The following is a 12,057-nucleotide window of genomic DNA, read 5'->3' on the forward strand; positions in this document are numbered from 1 at the left end:
CAAGTGAGCAGGTGAGAGGATGCCATGCCCGAGAACTTGTGGGCCAGTTTTATAATCAAAATAAAAGTGGAGGCAGAAAAATCTCTGTCTTTCTTGAGTAGACATCATGCTTCCACCATCAGCTCCTCCTCCAGGTTGGGCAGAGGAGTTTTCTTGTCCTGGCATGGTCAAGCTAGGTCTACAAATTATTATTTTTATGTGTGCAAAGAGCATGCCCTAGGGATCATTAACTTATTGAGCTCACTGGGCAGGATGTGGGTCTCATGCCACCGTTATTATATTGTTTTGGAGCATTTCTCACACTTCTGTTGTAAGATTTTGTTTCTAAACAACCTGTTTTGTGGTTAAGCAAACCTACTTTTTTGAGTAATCATTGACTTACAGGGATATCCTGTATTTTTTATACTTACAATCCCCTAGTAGAATTTAATCACCCACTTTGTCCCTTTACTCTGTCCCTATCATAGTAATATTATTGCTAATGAAGACAGCTTTTTCCCAGGTCACTCTGCTGCTAAACCCAAATCACAGATAATTTATGCTTGTTTCTCCAGGCATAAAATAGGAAACAGATTCCCTTTCTTGTTTTTTTTTTATTGTTTTGTTGGCGTATAATTGCTTTACAATGTTGTGTTAGTTTCTGCTATACAACAAAATGAATCAGCTATAAGTGTACATATTTCCCCTCCCTCTTGAGCCTCCTTCCCACTTCCCCCAGCCCACCTCTCTAGGTCCAGATTCCCTAGTGCAGGGTTTTAGAACACTAGTCACCCACCCTCCTTGTACTGGTGCCTTTACAGTAAATGCTGCATTTTCCTTCACCGAACATACACATGCAGAATTAGAATCCAAACCCCCCAGAACTAAAGGAGTAAATGAGAACAACAAATGACAACAGCTTATGATATTGCATAAATATTTTTTCTCCTAACTTCTGAGATCGCAAAACTATTTTGCAAGCTTCTCTAGGTGAAAGATTCTGTGGCTTCATGAAGAAAATATCTGGGATACTGAATGAGTAAACCAGTTGAAAGTATTGATTTGAGCCATTGCTTACTTAATATTGTGCCTATTTGGGGGCACTGAATAGCTGAAGTCATTGAGCTTCCTGCTAAGAATTCTCTTTATATTAATCCCTAGGGCTATTTCTGAAATTTTTCCCAAATGCCCTCCATGGAAAAAGTAAAATCCAGGGAGCAGGAAATCAAAGGATGTGGAACAATAAATACCCCCTGATTGACAGGGGTTATGTTTGCTCCTGAATGTTATACAATTACTCTCTTCCACTCCTCTACCCTGCCCTACCCCTGTTCTCTGATACCTGGTTTTGTTGCGTCAGCTGCTAAGACCACAACACGTCTGCCTCCGTTTTGAAATGTTATCAGTGCAATACTGAACTGCAAATATGGCTTTTGTGAAATGTCTCTATTCAGTCCCAATCTCCACGAATTCCACTGTGTCAAATGTACCAGTTGCCTGTGTCCAGCTTGGCTGCGTATCACAAGTTTATCTTTAACCTACTTTGCACGTCATTTTGAAAGCTTACTAGTACATGTGTCCTGGCTATCAGCTCACCTCAACTAATATTTACTTGTTAGAGAGGAAATTAGTTGTTCCAAAGACACTCAGAGCAAGTGGGATCTCAAAGAAACCCTCCCCCTAAATTTCCACTAAAAACTGAAGCTCGACTTTTCAAAAATAAGGTTCTTATTTAGAAAGGAAAGTACAAGGACCAAGGATGGGAGCTGACTGGTATGTGGCAGAAAGAAAGAGGGGGTGGGGAGGAAAAGGGAGAAACGTACACAAATGCCTCCAGAAGCAGCTCCATAGCCGTGTCTGAAACCATCAGCATTTATATTGTTTCCTTCTTTAAATGTTCTTGCATGGCATAGGAAATCCTTGTTCATTAGTTTTTGTGGTAAAATATACATAACATAAAATTTACCATTCCAAACATTTGTAAGTGTCCAGTTTAAGTACATTTCCATTGTTGTACAACCATAACCACCATCCGTCTCTAGCACTTTCTCATCCTCCCAAGCGGAGACTGGGCCCCTCTTAAAAAGTAACTCCCCATTCCACTTTCCATCCAGCCCTTGCTAATCTATTCTAATTTTTGTCTCTATAATCTGCTTATTATAGTTGCTTCTTTTAAACACAAAGTAATACAATAATTGTCCTTTTGTGTCTGTATAATGTGCCTATATTCTTTTCACTTAACATAATGTCTTTAAATTTCATCTATGTAATAGGGTATGTCAAAATTTCCTTCCTTTTAAGGGTTGAGTAATATTCCATTTTATTTTTATTATCCACATTTTGTATATCCATTCATCTGAGCTTTGGGTTGTTTCCACCTTTTGACTATTGTGAATAATGCTGTTTTGAACACTGGTGCACAAATATCTGTTCAAGTCCCTGCTTGCCTTTGACTCTTTTGTGTATATACCCAGAAGAGGAATTGCTGGATTATATGGTAATTCCATGTTTATATTTTTTAATTTAGTTTTATTTTTAACATTCCTTTTTAAATTTATCATTTATTAAAATATTGATAACACATTAAGCAAAAAGAAAGCTTAATCACCAATAATCCCACCACTCAAAGATAAGCATCTTTAACAATAGAGTGTATATCCTTTCAGACTTTCTAATCTACCCAAATATCCACAAGGAAAATAAATTTTTAAAATGTCATTTTAATCCTCTCAGTAATTCTCTGAGGCAGATAACGTTGTCACCTCGCTGACAGGTAAGGAAACCAAAGTGAACAGAGGCTGCAGCTGTGATTGGGGGAGTCAGTTGCAATGGAGGGGGAAGCCTGACTGTCTTTAAGCTCTCAGAAGAGCCAGTAACTTAGAAATCACATACAAATGCAAGTAGTTCTGCAGATGAAGAGTTTAAGGCTCAAGAAGAGATAGTATTGGTTCAAGGTCATACATCTGATTAGTGACAAATTTGGAACCAGAATCCAGACTTTCCTGATCTGGACTTTTCCCACCATGATAGTGCCCTGCCTTGCCCTGCACCCGTGGTTCTCAAGTTTTAGTGCACATCAGAATCCTGATTAAAGGAAAATCTCTGGGTAAAACTATCCCTGGAGTTTCAGAACCAGCAAGTCTGTACGAAGGCTCTGGAATTTACATTCTAAGCCAAAACTCTGGGAACCACTTTAGAATCACTGGCCTAGACTATTGTTGCTCAGTTGCTAAGTCATGTCTGGCTGTTTGCAACCCCTCCATAGATTACAACATGCCAGGCTCCTCTGTCTTTCACTATCTCTCCGAGTTTGCTCTGATTTATGCCCACTGAGTTGGTGATGCTATCTAACCATCTCATCCTCTGCTTCCCCCTTCTCCTTTTGTCTTCAGTCTTTCCCAGAATCAGGGTCTTTTCCAGTGAGTCAGCTCTTCACATCAGGTGGCCAAAGTGTTGGAGCTTCAGCTTCAGCATCAGTCCTGCCAGTGAATAGTCAGGGTTTATTTCCTTTAGGTATGACTGGTTTGATCTTGCAGTCCAAGGGACTCAAAAGAGTCTTCTCCAACACCACAATTCAAAAGCATCAATTCTTTGATGCTCAGCCTTCTTTATGGTCCACTTCTCACAACTATATGACTACAGTGAGAAACCAAAGCTTTGACTATCTGGAACTTTGTTGGCAAAGTGACGTCTCTGCATTTTAATACACTGTCTAGGTTTATCATAGCCTTCCTTCCAAGGGGCAAGTCAAGGTATTTGATTGTTGAGAGTGCTAACTTCTACAAGCTTCCTAAGAGTCCTTGGGAGCAAAGGACTCAGAGCTACCCTTCAGTTACCTAAGCACTCAGCCCAAGCATGATCTGACATTCTTCTGAGAGGTCATCTACCTCTCCCTACAACACTACAGTGCCCATCTGCTCTTCTGGGAAGAACCTCTCACCTTCTGTTCTGTTCTGTGGTTACTTATGAATGTCTCTCATCATCCTCACTGAGTGGAATGGCCCTCATTTACTCCAAGAACTGGCTGTACCACACTCTTAGGAGCTGCCTTTTCCATACTTACCATGAACTGCCCAACTCCTACTGGACTGCAAGTACTTTGAGAGCCTTGTAGAATCAACTTCCACATTCATTTAATGAAAATTTATTGAAAACCTCTATGTGCCAGGTATTATACCAGGTCCTCAGGATGCCCGTCCATTTCCCATCACCCACACTCTAGTCCAGGCCAACCCTGGACCTTATTGTGCCATAGGTAATCCTCCTGCACCCTCCGTTGCCCTCCTCCAATTCATCTTCCAATCACCAGAATTTTAAATATAAATATGATCATGTAATTCTCTTATTATTTTAAGTCTTCCAGGGGCTTCTAATAGTTCTTAAAATGAAACTAAAATTATTACAATTAGAACCTGGCCTACCTGGCCTACCACAGCTCATTTCTGACCCTTGTCTTCCAGTCCTGCCCCTCCCTCACATCTGAACTGCAATCACCCTAGACTTCCTGAAGCTCTTCAGACATCTCAGCCTCCAGCAATCCCTGGCTTGTGATGCTGTCTACGTCCCAACAATGCTAAGATGGAATGTGAGGTGCAAGATGAACATTAAGAATCCACTGCTGTAAGATGAAGTAGGAGGAAGCATGATCAGGCAGAGAAAGAAAACCCATAAGGCAGGCCTGCCAAAGCTTCAGCCAACATCCTGGGGAAGCCCTGGAACAAATACTGCTCCAGCACCTCCCATGGGCTTCTGCAGTTAGGGTGTGGCAGTGACCTCAGGCAAGGCAGTTCTGTGCAAATGCTATGCAAGGCTGTCTGCTGACTGCACCCCTTGGTTGAAGGCAAGTTCTCTCTTGACAGGTTAGGGCACATCTCTGTGTCTACCTCACCTGCCAGGACTGCTATCCCTCATCATCTGCCAGGCAGCTCCAGCTGGCAGGTCACTTCCTTTGGGAAACCTTTGCTCAGACCTTTGGGCTATAAGTGCTCATCAGTTCAGTTCAGTTCAGTCGCTCAATCGTGTCCGACTCTTTGCGACCCAATGAATCACAGCACGCCAGGCCTCCCTGTCCATCACCAAATCCCAGAGTTCACTCAGACTCACATCCATCGAGTCAGTGATGCCATCCAGCCATCTCATCCTTTGTCATCCCCTTCTCCTCCTGGCCCCAATCCCTCCCAGCATCAGTCTTTTCCAATGAGTCAACTCTTCGCATGAGGTGGCCAAAGTACTGGAGTTTCAGCTTTAGCATCATTCCTTCCAAAGAAATCCCAGGGCTGATCTCCTTCAGAATGGACTGGTTGGATCTCCTTGCAGTCCAAGGGACTCTCAAGAGTCTTCTCCAACACCACAGTTCAAAAGCATCAATTCTTCGGCGTTCAGCTTTCTTCACAGTCCAACTCTCACATGCATACATGACCACTGGAAAAACCATAGCCTTGACTAGACGGACCTTTGTTGGCAAAGTAATGTCTCTGCTTTTCAATATGCTGTCTAGGTTGGTCATAACTTTTCTTCCAAGGAGTAAGTGTCTTTTAATTTCATGGCTTCAGTCACCATCTGCAGTGATTTGGCAGCCCAGAAAAATAAAGTCTGACACTGTTTCCACTGTTTCCCCATCTATTTCCCATGAAGTGATGCGACCAGATGCCATGACCTTCGTTTTCTGAATGTTGAGTTTTAAGTCAACGTTTTCACTCTCCTCTTTCACCTTCATCAAGAGGCTTTTTAGTTTCTCTTCACTTTCTGCCATAAGGGTGGTGTCATCTGTATATCTGAGGTTATTGATATTTCTTCTGGCAATCTTGATTCCAGCTTGTGCTTCTTCCAGCCCAGTGTTTCTCATGATGTACTCTGCATATAAGTTAAATAAGCAGGGTGATAATATACAGCCTTGACGAACTCCTTTTCCTATTTGGAACCAGTCTGTTGTTCCATGTCCAGTTCTAACTGTTGTTTCCTGACCTGCATACAAATTTCTCAAGAGGCAGGTCAGGTGGTCTGGTATTCCCATCTCTTTCAGAATTTCCCACAGTTTATTGTGATCCACACAGTCAAAGGCTTTGGCATAGTCAATAAAGCAGAAATAGATGTTCTTCTGGAACTCTGTTGCTTTTTCCATGATCCAGTGGATGTTGGCAATTTGGTCTCTGGTTCCTCTGCCTTTTCTAAATCCAGCTTGAACATCTGGAAGTTCATGGTTCACATATTGTTGAAGCCTGGCTTGGAGAATTTTGAGCATTACTTTACTAGTGTGTGAGATGAGTGCAATTGTGCGGTAGTTTGAGCATTCTTTGGCATTGCCTTTCTTTGGGATTGGAATGAAAACTGACCTTTTCCAGTCCTGTGGCCACTGCTGAGTTTTCCAAATTTGCTGGCATATTGAGTGCAGCACTTTCACAGCATCATCTTTCAGGATTTGAAATAGCTCAACTGGAATTCCTCCACTAGCTTTGTTCGTAGTGATGCTTTCTAAGGCCCACTTGACTTCACATTCCAGGATGTCTGGCTCTAGGTGAGTGATCACACCATCGTGATTATCTGGGTCGTGAAGATCTTTTTTGTACAGTTCTTCTGTGTATTCTTGCCACCTCTGCTTAATATCTTCTGCTTCTGTTAGGTCCGTACCATTTCTGTCCTTTATCAAGCCCATTTTTGCATGAAATGTTCCCTTGGTATCTCTAATTTTCTTGAAGAGGTCTCTAGTCTTTCCCATTCTGTTGTTTTCCTCTATTTCTTTGCACTGATCGCTGAGGAAGGCTTTCTTATCTCTTCTTGCTATTCTTTGGAACTCTGCATTCAGATGCTTATATCTTTCCTTTTCTCCTTTGCTTTTCGCTTTCCTTCTTTTCACAGCTATTTGTAAGGCCTCCCCAGAAAGCCATTTTGCTTTTTTGCATTTCTTTTCCATGGATTGGTCTTGATCCCTGTCTCCTGTACAATGTCACGAACCTCAGTCCATAGTTCATCAGGCACTCTGTCTATCAGATCTAGTCCCTTAAATCTATTTCTCACTTCCACTGTATAATCATAAGGGATTTGATTTATGTCATACCTGAATGGTCTAGTGGTTTTCCCTACTTTCTTCAATTTAAGTCTGAATTTCGCAATAAGGAATTCATGATCTGAGCCACAGTCAGCTCCTGGTCTTGTTTTCATTGACTGTATAGAGCTTCTCCATCTTTGGCTGCAAAGAATATAATCAATCTGATTTTGGTGTTGACCATCTGGTGATGTCCATGTGTAGAGTCTTCTCTTGTGTTGTTGGAAGAGGGTGTTTGCTATGACCAGTGCATTTTCTTGGCAAAACTCTATTAGCCTTTGCCCTGCTTCATTCCGTATTCCAAGGCCAAATTTGCCTGTTACTCCAGGTGTTTCTTGACTTCCTACTTTTGCATTCCAGTCCCCTATAATGAAAAGGACATCTTTTTTGGGTGTTAGTTCTAAAAGGTCTTGTAGGTCATTATAGAACCGTTCAACTTCAGCTTCTTCAGCGTTACTGGTTGAGGCATAGACTTGGATTACTATGATATTGAATGGTTTGCCTGGAAACAAACAGAGATCATTCTGTTGTTTTTGAGATTGCATCCAAGTACTGCATTTCAAACTCTTTTGTTGACCATGATGGCTACTCCATTTCTTCTGAGGGATTCCTGCCCACAGTAGTAGATATAATGGTCATCTGAGTTAAATTCACCCATTCCAGTCCATTTTAGTTCACTGATTCCTAGCATGTCGATGTTCACTCTTGCCATCTCTTGTTTGACCACTTCCAATTTGCCTTGATTCATGGACCTGACATTTCAGGTTCCTATGCAATATTGCTCTTTACAGCATCGGACCTTGCTTCTATCACCAGTCACATCCACAACTGGGTATTGTTTTTGCTTTGGCTCTATCCCTTCATTCTTTCTGGAGCTATTTCTCCACTGATCTCCAGTAGCATATTGGGCACCAGTACTGACCTGGGGAGTTCCTCTTTCAGTATCCTATCATTTTGCCTTTTCATACTGTTCATGGTGTTCTCAAGGCAAGAATACTGAAGTGGTTTACCATTCCCTTCTCCAGTGGACCACATTCTGTCAGACCTCTCCACCATGACCTGCCTGTCCTGGGTGGCCCCACGGGCATGGCTTAGTTTCATTGAGTTAGACAAGGCTGTGTTCCTAGTGTGATTAGATTGACTAGTTTTCTGTGATTATGGTTTCAGTGTGTCTGCCCTCTGATGCCCTCTTGCAACACCTACCATCTTACTTGGGTTTCTCTTACCTTAGACATGGGTTATCTCTTCATGGCTGCTCCAGCAAAGCGCAGCTGCTTCTCCTTACCTTGGACGAGGGGTATCTCCTCACTGCCGCCCCTTCTGATCTTGAACGTGGAATAGCTCCTCTAGGCCCTCCTGCGCCCACGAAGCCACCGCTCCTTGGAGGTGGGGTTGCTCCTCCCGGCTGCAGCCCCTGGCCTCGGGCGTGAGGTAGCTCCTCTTGGCCGCTGCCCCTGACCTCGAACGTGGTGCTCTGAGGTCACCATGGAGATTTATAAGTGCTCATAAATTTTAGCAGTTATCACAGTTTGTAATCATGGTTGTGTGTACAATTATCTAATCAACATCTGCTTCCCCTAAGAAACTATACGTTCTGTATAGGCAGGGATGGTCTGTGAGACTACAGACCCAGAGTTCAGCCAGTACCTGGCACCTTGTAGGTGCCCAGTAGAAACCTGTCCAGGAAAGGATTAAAGACTGGTTCCATGTCTTGCACAGTATGATTCTCTTAACTGTGTGTCATCAAGAGCTCGCTGTGTATTTGGAGCTCTCCGCTCACAGGGAGGGCATTTATGACCATTTCAATCGGGTTTTATTTTTAATATCTAGGAGCCTGTCTCCTGTTCCACCCTGACCTGGTCTAGAAGGCAAAATAAAGGCAGAATTCACACTATTACCACCACCATCATCACAACTATCACCCAAAAGATTTAAGGGCTCAGTGCATTGCAATGGATAACTCAAATTTCCAAACCCAGAGACCTACGTAAGCCCGGTTCCCGCATGAATAGGCTGTAGCACTGTGTTAGGAATCCCACTTCCTGCTGCACTCTTAACTGTGCCACCTGAAGTCACTTAATCTCTCGGAACCTCATCTGTAAAATGGGGATAATGCTTGTCGTTTTTCTTTCATTGAGGTCAGGTTAAAATGCAGTGATAGACAAGAAAGTGCTTTGCAAATTATAGTGTTGTTTACAGGAATGCAAGGGAACTTTCTTCTCATGCCATCTTGGCAGGTTGGCAAAAGGCATTTTTGGAACACTATTTTGTTTTCTACAGTGATGACATGGGAGCCCACGTAGATGGACTGTGCCCTGGAAGTTTGCTTTTCTCAGTTGCACAAATGGATTTATGTTCACCTAAACTCACCCTGCCTCCCAGCCCACTGTCCTTCTGATTAGGGTGAAGACAGCAGGAAGGGACTGTGTTTACAGTCTATGCAGGTCAAGGTTAAGTGTGTTTTGGAGATGGAGAGGAATGCATGGGTGTGCTATCTCCCCAACTGAGCAGAGCAGGTAAGAATATGACATTGAAGGCAGTGGCATCCTTAGAGAAGCAAAGTTCCCTGGGGGAGAATCTTCTACCTGGAGACTGAACACCTATCCATTGAGACAGAGGCTGGGAAGGAGCTAGCGTAGACACAGGTGCTGAGGGTGGAACCAGTGATGAAAAGCCCTCCACGGCCAACTCAGTTTGCTAATACTCAGCGCCACCTTTGGTTTCTATTGCTCTCCCCATCCTCCTTTCCCCTCCACTGGTAATCAATTTATTTAATCAAAGTATATGGCATTCTCTTGACAAAGAGGAATAAGAGTGATCCACAGCACCAGGTTCCAAACTCTTGACTTTTAGTTAACTCACTGAACTTTCCCAAAGTCCCATGAGATAGGTGTGTTATCTCATTTCACAGATGGGGAAACTAGGCTTACAAAGGCTAAGTAACATGCTCAGTCAGCCAAGTGATAAGTGGCTATATGTACCTATATTCAAACACATAGTTTCTAGTACCTTCTCCCCGGTACTGCTGTGTTTAAGTGCCCCTGCCCCCCACCCTTCACAAAGCTAATGTGAGTGGGTGTTTGTTGGGGTGAGGGAGCTCTGGACTGTTCATCTGCCTGAAAACACCTACAACACAACTTCCAAGCCCCTGAGGGACCGTAGAAGTCAGTTAATCCAACTTTTTTTTGTAGATAGAGACTCTGAGGCCCTGAGAGGGAAGTGACTTCTCCCACATCCTTTCTGTCGACGTTGGCGTCTCAGCACACGTGTCTTCCATTCCTGCTCTTGCCATGCACTTACTGGGAAGCCAGGATGCCTTTGCCTGCAGTGTCAACTACAAGTTGGCACTTACCAAGAGCATTGCCAGTGACTGAACAACCAGGCATTTGCCATCTGCCTCTACGGAGATTGAACCCCATGCTGCTCTAGCTGTTGACCTTCAACAACCCCTGAGGGAGTTCAGGGTGGAGCGAGACACTCTGTGCTCCAGGGAGTCTGGTGGGACAGGTCTTCGGATAGTTGGATGTTTTAGGAACAGATTTTAAGATCTCAATCCTTGCATCTCCTCATATCTAGAGAAACACTAAATCCCTTCATGGTGACATCAGACCCTCATGACTAACAAAAAACCCTTTGTAAATTGAATGCTTCATGGTATTGAACGTCCCCTTCACCAAAACCTTATATATTGACTTTCCCCCACTGCCACTTTGGAGCGGTCTCTCAGAGCCATCTGAGAGGCTGCCTCCCAGGCTACAGTCCTCCTTTTGGACCAAATAAAACTTAGAGCTCTCAAGTTGTACATCTTTTTTTAGTTGACACTTATGGTGACCACGAAGGGACCCAAAGTGGACTTCCTTCCTTCGACTGGACTCCAAGAGGAACCAGAGCTTTGGTACCAGCAGCGGCCCCATGCGTCTGTCTCCTCGGGGAGTGCAGAAAAATTTGGGGTCTCTTTTGGTTCTTGAATCTCCCGTATTGGTTGAGATTCTGAGATTTATTTGGCGGCGGAGCAGGTTACCTGCCCCCTCCTAGTAGGAAAGATACTGGGGGGCTCTGGTGAAACATCCGGGGCATATCCACTCATGGTCTAGACACTGAGTGGGGCTCGGTTGAAAGATCCTGAGAAATTCCCACCTAGTCAAAAGATCCTTGGTGGGGGGCTGGCTGAAAGATGCCAGGAGAATTGCCCACCCAGTGGAAAGGTACTGGGTAGGGAGGGCTCAACTGGAAAAAATCGAGGAATACCCGGGGCTCAGCTGAAAGATGCTGAGGTCACTCCATTGTAGGGGACTGAATGGTCTTGGCTGAGTGGTTAAGTAAGAGGCTGATCTGACACTTTTTTTCAATTTAACTGCCATTATAGAATTTTTCAGGATAAAAGTGAGGGAAATACATGAAAGCTTTGCTCTGAAGAAAAGGGACAAGACTCCTCTTGGCCAGTTTCGGTTTTCTCAGGTGACTGAGAAATTTACAGGAGTGATGGAGGCCTAGTCCTCATATCGTGCGGTGGTCCCATAGGGAAACCCACTCATTAATTAAAATACTTGCTCGTCCAGGGGTCACACTGGCCATTCAGCTACCTGAGCAGCCACGGTGGTCTTAGATTGCCGGACGCAGACTCCAAGACATGTAAGATGAGCTGAAATAACTCTAGGGTGACTCCTGCTGCTGCTGCTGCTGCATCGCTTCAGTCGTGTCCAACTCTGTGCGACCCCATAGACGGCAGCCAACCCGGCATCCCGTTCCTGGGATTCTCCAGGCAAGAACACTGGAGTGGGTTGCCATTTCCTTCTCCAATGCATGAAAGTGAAAAGTGAAAGTGAAGTTGCTCAGTCGTGTCTGACTCTTAGCGACCCCATGGACTGCAGCCTACCAGGCTCCTCCGTCCATGGGATTTTCTAGGCAAAAGTACTGGAGTGGGGAGCCATTGCCTTCTCCGAGGGTGACTCCTAGGGGAGTTAAACTCACAAGCAGCACATGGGCCCACTACACAAGTTCACTAGTGACTTTTATCCCTGACAAATTCAGCTTAA

This window comes from Bubalus bubalis, chromosome 18 (assembly GCF_019923935.1).
Source record: "Bubalus bubalis isolate 160015118507 breed Murrah chromosome 18, NDDB_SH_1, whole genome shotgun sequence".
NCBI lineage: Eukaryota > Metazoa > Chordata > Mammalia > Artiodactyla > Bovidae > Bubalus > Bubalus bubalis.